Here is a 12,476-nt window from a genome sequence, read left to right as displayed (position 1 = left end):
CTTAGTAATTAAATAATCAACTATCTCATTTTGTGATTTTACTAGTAAGCATAAGTCACCTTATCTAATTTTCTTATTTACTATTGTTTGCTTAAATATTAGCTGAATTGATACTTTCTCTGTCCATATTACTACCTCATATTTTTTTAAATACTATTAACTGATATTACTTACTAAAATTAATAATTAATTACCATTTTTACTATCAGTACAATTTACTCTTAACATTTTTGACATCTTTTAATTACCATTACTTGTCTAATTACCATAACCTGTTTTAATACCACATTTACTATCTTAGAGTACTCTTAAATACCTTGTACTGCCAAATAACCTCTAGTATAACTACCAGTGCAATATTGAATCCAAATAACTGTTCTTAAAATTTAATACTTGAAATAAACATTACTTTTTCACTTTTTTTTTTTGCTAATTAATCTTTTTTTGTAATCATTATTACTTACTAAAATTTTATTGAACACCATATTTACTACCAGTCAATTTTACTTTTGTACATTAATCATTATTTTATACTTTTCATAACATTTTGTTTCCAAATTTTCAAGTTTGTATATTCAACTCCAACCTTTATATTATCCTTTGTACCTGTCTACCATCTTACTATCATATTATAACCAAGTCATTGCAGTTATTTTTTAATTATTATTCTTTTGGTACTTTAATTTGTGAATTTTATTTTGTCAATTTAAATCTAGTTATACTCTTGATCTTGTTAACAACCTATGTCAGACCCTAGAGCAATTGCAAGTACCATTTTAATTTGTATTTTTATATTATAAGTTTATGTTTATATTATAAGTCCTACTCTAAGATTATTTTCATATCTTAGTGACTATATTGTGTGTGCAATTAGTGTATATTTCAATTATATCATTGTTCAAGGCCCTTAACTATCTTTTGCTAACTAGTACCAACTACCTCATATTATTTTTTTTACTTTTTATTGTACAATATATTGCTCAACTTATTATATATAACAAATCAGATCTTACTCCCAAATCAATATTATATCATAGTGACTATCTGTCATTTTAACTTTGTTTACCATTACATAATTTAGTCCCATATATATTTTTTCTCTTTTATTTTAGCTTTATATAACAACCTGTCTAAGGGCAATGTGTGGTGTAAATATTATGCAGAAAATTCAGAGTGTGGAAATTAGGAAAAGGTGTGGAGTTAATAAAAGTATTAGTCAGAGGGCAGAAGAGGGGTTGTTGAGGTGGTTTGGTCATTTAGAGAGATTGGATCAAAGTAGAATAACATGGAAAGCATATAAATCTATAGGGGAAGGAAGGCGAGGTAGGGGTTGTCCTCGAAAGGGTTGGAGAGAGGGGGTAAAGGAGGTTTTGTGGACGAGGGGCTTGGACTTCCAGCAAGCGTGCGTGAGCGTGTTGGATAGGAGTGAATGGAGACGAATGGTACTTGGGACCTGACGATCTGTTGGAGTGTGAGCGGGGTAATATTTAGTGAAGGGATTCAGGGAAACCAGTTATTTTCATATAGTCGGACTTGAGTCCTGGAAATGGGAAGTACAATGCCTGCAATTTAAAGGAGGGGTTTGGGATATTGGCAGTTTGGAGGGATAAGTTGTGTATCCTTATACGTATATGCTTCTAAACTGTTGTATTCTGAGCACCTCTGCAAAAACAGTGATTATGTGTGAGTGTGGTGAGAGTGTTGAATGATGATGAAAGCATTTTCTTTTTGGGGATTTTCTTTCTTTTTTGGGTCACCCTGCCTCAGTGGGAGACGGCCGACTTGTTGAAAAAAAAAAAAATAACAACCTTAGTTCATATATTCACAATTGTTAAAATAATCAAGGTGCTATTCTCAGGTGCTAAAGTGTAATAAGCTCATTATTTTGCCATTATATTCATTCATTTGATTACCACTTTTTTGTTCACCACAAATTATTTTAGTCCCTTTTATATTGCCTCATTTATTTTAGCTTTAAAGAGCTACCTTAGCTCATATTTTTTACATTTGTTAAAATAATTCAGGTGCTATTTTATAGCTTTAGAATATTTACTTTGTCTTATACTTAATTCTAACTATAGATTCACTATAAATCTTATGATAACAAGCATTGATCCTGATACCAACCTCTTATCTAATGACTTAAATGAATCAAACAGTTACTGTAATTACTACACAGCAGAACAATCAAAGGCACTTCTCAGAGCCAACAACAACATAACTGTCTTTAACTACAATATCAGATCTCACAGCATTACTAAATTCCTTGCATGCCAATATGTCCATCATTACACTAACTGAAACCTGGCTAAAGCCTGATACTACAGATGTCTATGCCATTCCTGGTTACACAGCCATACACAACTGTAGGCCAGACCAACAAGGGGGTGGCACAGCCATATACTACTCAGACCAACTAGAATGTATCACTAATACTTGCACAAGGGATGAACATGGGGAATATAAAATAGCTAAATTCAAATCCAAATACCTACAAAAACCTCTCACAGTGATAAACATCTAGAGAGTTCCACAATCAAACATTAGCCAATTTAGTCAAAACCTAGGAAGTATGATAACTGATGCACGCATGAACAAAGATCACTTACTACTCTCAGGTGACTTCAATATAAATCTCCTGCAAGACCAAGACCCACATTTTACTGAATTCACAAACACTATGAGTAACTGCATGTTGCTACCAACAGTAACAAAACCTACAATAGTTACTGAGACTAGTGTTTCCCTACTAGACCACATCTGGACCAACACCATATCCCCCTTAAGATCAGGCATAATCACAGATAATACCACAGACCATTACCCTACCTTCCTCATAACAAACCTTGGCAAATTACCCCTAGACACTACTAAAGTCACTTTCAGACTTCACAATGAGGCAGCTATCAATAACTTCACAGCAGCAGTGACAAACATTGACTGGCACACTGAGCTAGAAATCTATACAGATATTGACGAATGTATTAATAATTTTCTAAAAAAGACCCAATACCTCTATAACAAGCACTGCCCTAAAAAAACTAAACAGATGACTGCAAAGAGACTGAACAGTCCCTGGCTAACACCCAGTATCCTCAAATCCATAAATACAAAGCACCTATACGAAAAACAGTACAGAATGGGCCACATAACCAGAGACCAAACAAAACGTTACTCGTCAATCCTAACCAGCCTAATAAGAAAGGCTAAAAAATTGTATTATGAGAACAGATTATCCAACTTACGAGGTGACATAAAAAAGACCTGGAAAACCCTATCAGAAATACTAGGAACAAAAAAGATAACACGAAATAGCGAAATTGAATTAACAAAACCAGATGAACCCCAATTCCCACCTACTGAAACAGCAAACAGACTCAATGATTTCTTCTCCACTATAGGAAAAAAACTTGCCAATAAAATCCCAAGCTCAGATACCCCCACCCAATGACTACCTCACTGGCAACTACCCGAACACACTGTTCCTAGCTCCGACTAACCCAACTGAAGTCTCCCTTATTATCAACAAACTAAAAAACAAGACAGGAGGCTTCTAGCAGTGAGGTGCAGTCTGTCTCTCGCTGTGAGGAGGCTGTAGCTGGGGAGGTAGCAACGGCTACCAGCAGTGAGGTGCAGTCCAGCACCTGCTACAAGTGGCGAGTGGTTCACAGTAATGGAAGGCGCATCAGAGTAAGGAAAGTTAAGAGTGGAAGTAAATGGTATAAAGAGTGAAGATCTGAAGGTAGGAAATCGCTTCTCTGTTCTTCAGGATGAATGTACTTCAGTGGCCAGTGAAGGTAAGGGTACTACTGCCCCTGCTAATGGAGGTAAGCGCATTCTTGTGGTTGGTGACTCTCAGGTAAGATATATTGACCGTGCTTTTTGTAATAGGAATAAGAAGATGAGAGACAGAGTGTGCTTCCCTGGAGCTGGTGTTGGGGACATTGTCAACAGGCTGGATAATATCACGTCAGGTAATGGGAACAAGCCCATTATCTGTCTCAGTGCTGGTGGAAATGATATTGGGAAGGGTAGGAGAGAAGAGCTGCTAGATAAGTACAGGTCAGCTATAGATTTCATTAAGTCTAAGGGAGGGATCCCAATCATATGTAGCATCTTGCCTAGAAGGGGAGTAGGAAATGAATGGTTGTCTAGGGCAATTGGTGTAAATTGCTGGCTAGACAGATACTGCAAGGAACTTGCAATCCCATTCATTGACAACTGGAACAACTTTATGGCAAACATGATATGTATGCAAGGGATGGGGTACATCTCTCTGGGGCTGGGGTGGTAGCACTTGCAGACTCGATTGAGAAGGCCATTGGTGAAATGCCTATGATTTTAAACTGATGGAAGATAGAGGTATGGGTGTGTGTGGGAAACAAGCAGGTTGCAACACTTGGGTTGGAAACAGTAAATGTATAAAAGGCATTCAGCATGAAGTTATAAATAAAGACAATAGATCAGGTCAGCAAACAAAGGGGGACAGCAGAGGGCAGCAAGGGACTAGCTCTCTTAAGGTTTACTATACTAATAGCAGGAGTGTAAGAAATAAGATAGATGAGCTAAGATTAATTGCAAGTGCAGGAAACATAGATATTATTGCTATAACAGAGACCTGGCTTAATCTGAAAGATAGAGAGATGCCCTCTGAATGTCACATACAAGGCTATAAATTATTCCACACTGACAGGGTCAACAGGAAAGGTGGTGGAGTAGCGATGTATGTCAGAGACAATTTAAATTGTTGTGTTAGACAAGATATTAAATTAGAAGCGTCAGCCACTGAATCTGTTTGGTTACAGCTTCTCGAGGGCCGAGAAAAACTAATTTTGGGTGTGATTTACAGGGCCCCAAATCTTGATAGGGAGTGCAGTAAACTTCTATGGGACGAAATTCGTAAGGCATCTACATACGAAAATGTTGTGCTAATGGGAGATTTCAACTATAGACAGATTGACTGGAGCAATTTGACAGGAAATTTAGAGTCAGGTGACTTTCTTGATACGATCCAGGATTGTTTTTTAAAACAGTTTGTGACAGAGCCAACTAGGGGAAATAACCTCCTTGACTTGGTTCTTGCCAGTAGGGAAACACTAATTAATAATCTTGAGGTTAATGATGAGCTTGGGGAAAGTGATCACAAATCACTCAGTTTTAATATATCATGGAATTCCCCTAATAATGGCAATCAAGTCTCCGTCCCTGACTTTCGCTTGGCTGATTTCATAGGACTGAAAAATTACTTAGGTGGGCTGAACTGGAATGACCTGACTAAGGGTCAGGTAGGTGGTGATGGTTGCCGATATGATGCTTTCCAGGGCATAGTTCTAGCTGCTCAGTCAAATTATGTTCCAAATAGGGAAATCAGATCAAACAAAAATGATCCTAAATGGATGAACAATAGATTAAAATATCTGACTGGTCAAAAGAGAGGCATATATAGGCAAATCAAAAGAGGAGAGGGGCAATTGAGAAATCGATATATTCAGTTAAAGAGAGAAATAAAAAAGGGAATTAGAAAAGCAAAAAGAGATTATGAGGTTAAAGTTGCAAGAGAATCGAAGACTAACCCAAAAGGATTCTTTCAGGTATACAGAAGTAAGATCAGGGACAAGATAGGCCCACTCAAAAGTTCCTCGGGTCAGCTCACTGACAGTGATAAGGAAATGTGTAGAATTTTTAACACATACTTCCTCTCAGTTTTTACACAGGAGGATACCAGCGATATTCCAGTAATGATAAATTATGTAGAACAGGACGATAATAAACTGTGCACTATTAGGGTCACAAGTGACATGGTCCTTAGGCAAATAGATAAATTAAAACCTAACAAATCCCCAGGCCCTGATGAACTGTATGCAAGGGTTCTAAAGGAATGTAAAGAGGAGCTTAGCACACCTTTGGCTAATCTTTTCAACATATCACTACAAACTGGCATGGTGCCAGATAAGTGGAAAATGGCAAATGTGATACCTATTTTCAAAACAGGTGACAGGTCCTTAGCTTCGAACTATAGACCAATAAGCCTAACCTCCATAGTGGGAAAATTTATGGAATCAATAATTGCCGAGGCAGTTCGTAGCCACCTTGAAAAGCATAAATTAATCAACGAATCTCAGCATGGTTTTACAAAGGGGCGTTCCTGCCTTACGAATTTATTAACTTTTTTCACTAAGGTATTTGAGGAGGTAGATCATGGTAATGAATATGATATTGTGTATATGGACTTCAGTAAGGCTTTTGACAGGGTCCCACATCAGAGACTATTGAGGAAAATTAAAGCACATGGAATAGGAGGAGAAATTTTTTCCTGGATAGAGGCATGGTTGACAAATAGGCAGCAGAGAGTTTGCATAAATGGGGAGAAATCAGAGTGGGGAAGCGTCACGAGCGGTGTTCCACAGGGGTCAGTGTTGGGCCCCCTGCTGTTCACAATCTACATAAACGACATAGATGAGGGCATAAAGAGCGACATCGGCAAGTTTGCCGATGACACCAAAATAGGCCGTCGAATTCATTCTGACGAGGACATTCAAGCACTCCAGGAAGATTTGAATAGACTGATGCAGTGGTCGGAGAAGTGGCAGATGCAGTTTAATATAGACAAATGCAAAGTTCTAAATGTTGGACAGGACAATAACCATGCCACATATAAACTAAATAATGTAGATCTTAATATTACGGATTGCGAAAAAGATTTAGGAGTTCTGGTTAGCAGTAATCTGAAACCAAGACAACAGTGCATAAGTGTTCGCAATAAAGCTAATAGAATCCTTGGCTTCATATCAAGAAGCATAAATAATAGGAGTCCTCAGGTTGTTCTTCAACTCTATACATCCTTGGTTAGGCCTCATTTAGATTATGCTGCACAGTTTTGGTCACCGTATTACAGAATGGATATAAATTCTCTGGAAAATGTACAAAGGAGGATGACAAAGTTGATCCCATGTATCAGAAACCTTCCCTATGAGGATAGACTAAGGGCCCTGAAACTGCACTCTCTAGAAAGACGTAGAATTAGGGGGGATATGATTGAGGTGTATAAATGGAAGACAGGAATAAATAAAGGGGATGTAAATAGTGTGCTGAAAATATCTAGCCTAGACAGGACTCGCAGCAATGGTTTTAAGTTGGAAAAATTCAGATTCAGGAAGGATATAGGAAAGTACTGGTTTGGTAATAGAGTTGTGGATGAGTGGAACAAACTCCCAAATACCGTTATAGAGGCCAGAACGTTGTGTAGCTTTAAAAATAGGTTGGATAAATACATGAGTAGATGTGGGTGGGTGTGAGTTAGACCTGATAGCTTGTGCTACCAGGTCGGTTGCCGTGTTCCTCCCTTAAGTCAATGTGACCTGACCTGACTAGGTTGGGTGCATTGGCTTAAGCCGGTAGGAGACTTGGACCTGCCTTGCATGGGCCAGTAGGCCTTCTGCAGTGTTCCTTCGTTCTTATGTTCTTATGTTCTAGGTGCTATCACCAATCATTGCAACACTCTAACAAATCCACTGAATCCTCTACCTTTCCTACAGTTCTCAAAATAGCAAGGGTCACCCCGATCCATAAAGGAGGAGACCAAACAGACTTGAATAACTATAGGCCAAAATCCAACTTACACCCTCTCTCTAAAATCTTTGAAAAATTAATCCATAAGCATATCTATTCCTACCTCATCTCCCACAACATACTCAACCCCTGTCAATTTGGGTTCAGGCCTAATAAAAATACTAATGATGCTATTATCCACATGCTAAAACATATTTATACAGCAATAAAGAAAAAAGAAGTCCCACTGGGGATCTTCATTGATTTACGTAAAGCTTTCGATACAGTTGACCACGGCTTGCTCCACATAAAATTGTTGCACTATGGCATAAGAGAGCACTCCCTCAACTACCTAAAGTCATACCTCAGCAATAGAAGCCAATATGTGTACACAAATGGGGCAAACTCTTCCGCACAGCCAATTACAGTTGGTGTCCCACAGGGAAGTGTCCTAGGCCCTCTTCTCTTTCTCATATACATAAATGACCTACCAAATGCATCGCAACTACTCAAACCCACACTATTTGCAGATGACACTACATACGTCTACTCTCACCCGAGCCCAGTCATGCTAGCCAATACTGTAAATACCGAATTACAGAAAATATCTACCTGGATGAGGACCAACAAACTTACTTTAAACATTGACAAAACCTACTAAATTCAGTTTGGAAACAGAGCTGCAGATGTGTCTCTTAACATAATGATAAATGGATCACCTATCACAAAACTCACAGAGGGAAAATTCCTAGGAATCCACCTTGATAATAGACTCAAATTTCAAACACATATACAACAAATTTCTAAAAAAATTTCCAAGACCATAGGCATACTATCGAAGATACGGTACTATGTTCCACAGTCAGCCCTCCTGGCCCTCTATCACTCACTTATTTACCCCTATCTCACCTATGGAATTTGTGCATGGGGCTCAACAACAATAAACCATCTCAGACCACTAATTGCCCAACAAAAGGTTGCAGTCAGAATGATAACAAATTCCCACTACAGACAGCACACTCCACCAATATTCAAAACTCTAAACCTACTCACAATACAAAACATCCATACTTATTACTGCACCTACTACATACATAGAACACTTAGCTCTGACATAAACCCTCCCCTCAAACATCTCCTTACCAACCTCAACAGAACACATGACCATAACACAAGGCACAGATCACTCTTTGATGTTCCTCGTGTCCATAGCATGCTATGCAAAAACTCAATGCACATAAAAGGCCCTAAAATCTGGAATTCATTACCTGTGAATATAAAAGAAACACTGTCTGTTTATAAATTCAAGTCTCTTCTCAAAAATTCACTCACCCACAACTAAATAAATACTGAATAATTGTATCTCATAAATTGTATCTCATACATGTATCTCATTATTGTATCTCATAAATATCAACCTGTGACCCAATCAAACTTTGTTACTATTTAACTTCATTACCTAACAGAATACTCCATTGTACTGATTACACAGCAACACAGTAAATGACCATATGACCTGTCTTTGTAATACTCATTTGTACTAAATTGTTATCTGTTTTACAATAATTTTTGTACCACTGAATATATCATTGCTTAGTTAATCTTGAGTTAATTTTAAGCCTGCCCATAATGCTCTGCATACAAGGGGCTTTGACATGCTGCACTTTAAAAATTGTATTCCTTGTACTTCTCTGTATCATGTTCAAATTAATAAATAAATAAATAAATAAATAAATAAATAAACAGTGTGACATCTCGTTTGTCATGCCACTGAAATGCCATGATGCCAATGGCAGCAAACACTTGCACCTCACCTCTACAAGTGCTGCATCGAACCTAGGCATATGCTTATGATTTGCATGCACTGTGCCACACACATCTGTCATGCTCACTTGCAAGAAATCACTGAGTAAGGGGCTTGTGTAGCAGTTGTCAGTGTATAATATATGCCTCTTACCAAGATATGGTTCCATCATTGTTCTAACCACATCACCAGAGATACCCAATAACTTCCTGGTATTTTGCAATGTATTACTTCCAGTGTACACAATAATATCCAATACAAGACCACTGTAGCAATCACAAAGTACAAACAACTCTATACCAAAGTGTTCCCTCTTACTTGGTATATACTGCTTGAACACAGTCTACCTTTGACCAAAATCAAAGATTCATCAATAACAAGTTTCCTGAAGGGCTACAAATACATACTGAATTTCTGTTTCAGAAATATAAGCACATTCCTAATCTTATATAACCTGTCTTTTCTGTCAGGCATACGTAATAGTAGTATAAATCGATTCACTGGTATTAAACCACTGAAAGCTAGGGTTGAAATCAGGCAGTCTGTCAACCAGCATGATTTAACACTGTGGTTATACATATGTGGCATAAGCATTATTTTTATTTTATTATTTTTTTATTATCACACTGGCCGTTTCCCACCAAGGCAGGGTGGCCCGAAAAAGAAAAACTTTCACCATCATTCACTCCATCACTGTCTTGCCAGAAGGGTGCTTTATGCTACAGTTTTTAAACTGCAACATTAACACCCCTCCTTCAGAGTGCAGGCACTGTACTTCCCATCTCCAGGACTCAAGTCCGGCCTGCCGGTTTCCCTGAATCCCTTCATAAATGTTACTTTGCTCACACTCCAACAGCACGTCAAGTATTAAAAGCCATTTGTCTCCATTCACTCCTATCAAACACGCTCACGCATGCCTGCTGGAAGTCCAAGCCCCTCACACACAAAACCTCCTTTACCTCCTCCCTCCAACCTTCCCTAGGCCGACCCCTACCCCACATTCCTTCCACTACAGACTGATACACTCTTGAAGTCATTCTGTTTCGCTCCATTCTCTCTACATGTCCGAACCACCTCAACAACCCTTCCTCAGCCCTCTGGACAACAGTTTTGGTAATCCCGCACCTCCTCCTAACTTCCAAACTACGAATTCTCTGCATTATATTCACACCACACATTGCCCTAAGACATGACATCTCCACTGCCTCCAGCCTTCTCCTCACTGCAACATTCATCACCCATGCTTCACACCCATATAAGAGCGTTGGTAAAACTATACTCTCATACATTTCCCTCTTTGCCTCCAAGGACAAAGTTCTTTGTCTCCACAGACTCCTAAGTGCACCACTCACCCTTTTCCCCTCATCAATTCTATGATTCACCTCATCTTTCATAGACCCATCCGCTGACACGTCCACTCCCAAATATCTGAATACATTCACCTCCTCCATACTCTCTCCCTCCAATCTGATATCCAATCTTTCATCACCTAATCTTTTTGTTATCCTCATAACCTTACTCTTTCCTGTATTCACTTTTAATTTTCTTCTTTTGCACACCCTACCAAATTCATCCACCAATCTCTGCAACTTCTCTTCAGAATCTCCCAAGAGCACAGTGTCATCAGCAAAGAGCAACTGTGACAACTCCCACTTTATGTGTGCTTCTTTATCTTTTAACTCCACGCCTCTTGCCAAGACCCTCGCACTTACTTCTTTTACAACCCCATCTATAAATATATTAAACAACCACGGTGACATCACACATCCTTGTCTAAGGCCTACTTTTACTGGGAAATAATCTCCCTCTTTCCTACATATTCTAACTTGAGCCTCACTATCCTCGTAAAAACTCTTCACTGCTTTCAGTAACCTACCTCCTACACCATACACCTGCAACATCTGCCACATTGCCCTCCTATCCACCCTGTCATATGCCTTTTCAAAATCCATAAATGCCACAAAGACCTCTTTAGCCTTATCTAAATACTGTTCACTTATATGTTTCACTGTAAACACCTGGTCCACACACCCCCTCCCTTTCCTAAAGCCTCCTTGTTCATCTGCTATCCTATTCTCCGTCTTACTCTTAATTCTTTCAATAATAACTCTACCATACACTTTACCAGGTATACTCAACAGACTTATCCCCCTATAATTTTTGCACTCTCTTTTGTCCCCTTTGCCTTTATACAAAGGAACTATGCATGCTCTCCGCCAATCCCTAGGTACCTTACCCTCTTCCATGCATTTATTAAATAATAGCACCAACCACTCCAAAACTATATCCCCACCTGCTTTTAACATTTATCCCATCAATCCTGGCTGCCTTACCCCCTTTCATTTTACCTACTGCCTCACGAACTTCCCCCACACTCACAACTGGCTCTTCCTCACTCCTACAAGATGTTATTCCTCCTTGCCCTATACACGAAATCACAGCTTCCCTATCTTCATCAACATTTAACAATTCCTCAAAATATTCCCTCCATCTTCCCAATACCTCTAACTCTCCATTTAATAACTCTCCTCTCCTATTTTTAACTGACAAATCCATTTGTTGTCTAGGCTTCCTTAACTTGTTAATCTCACTCCAAAACTTTTTCTTATTTTCAACAAAATTTGTTGATAACATCTCACCCACTCTCTCATTTGCTCTCTTTTTACATTGCTTCACCACTCTCTTAACCTCTCTCTTTTTCTCCATATACTCTTCCCTCCTTGCATCACTTCTACTTTGTAAAAACTTCTCATATGCTAACTTTTTCTCCCTTACTACTCTCTTTACATCATCATTCCACCAATCGCTCCTCTTCCCTCCTGCACCCACTTTCCTGTTACCACAAACTTCCACTGAACACTCTAACATTACATTTTTAAACCTACCCCATACCTCTTCGACCCCATTGCCTATGCTCTCATTAGCCCATCTATCCTCCAATAGCTGTTTATATCTTACCCTAACTGCCTCCTCTTTTAGTTTATAAACCTTCACCTCTCTCTTCCCTGATGCTTCTATTCTCCTTGTATCCCATCTACCTTTTACTCTCAGTGTAGCTACAACTAGAAAGTGATCTGATATATCCGTGGCCCCTCTATAAACATGTACATCCTGAAGTCTTCTC

At 38.7% G+C, this 12,476-nt stretch overlaps 1 protein-coding gene across 5 annotated transcripts in view; it reads right to left on the bottom strand.

The window, feature by feature from the left end:
* Positions 1–12,476, bottom strand: part of PheRS-m (Phenylalanyl-tRNA synthetase, mitochondrial) — a 160,223-nt gene that overhangs the window by 79,585 nt on the left and 68,162 nt on the right. The window lies entirely within an intron of this gene.

This window comes from Cherax quadricarinatus, chromosome 4 (genome assembly GCF_038502225.1).
Source record: "Cherax quadricarinatus isolate ZL_2023a chromosome 4, ASM3850222v1, whole genome shotgun sequence".
NCBI lineage: Eukaryota > Metazoa > Arthropoda > Malacostraca > Decapoda > Parastacidae > Cherax > Cherax quadricarinatus.
This window is presented reverse-complemented; position numbering and strand designations above follow the sequence as displayed.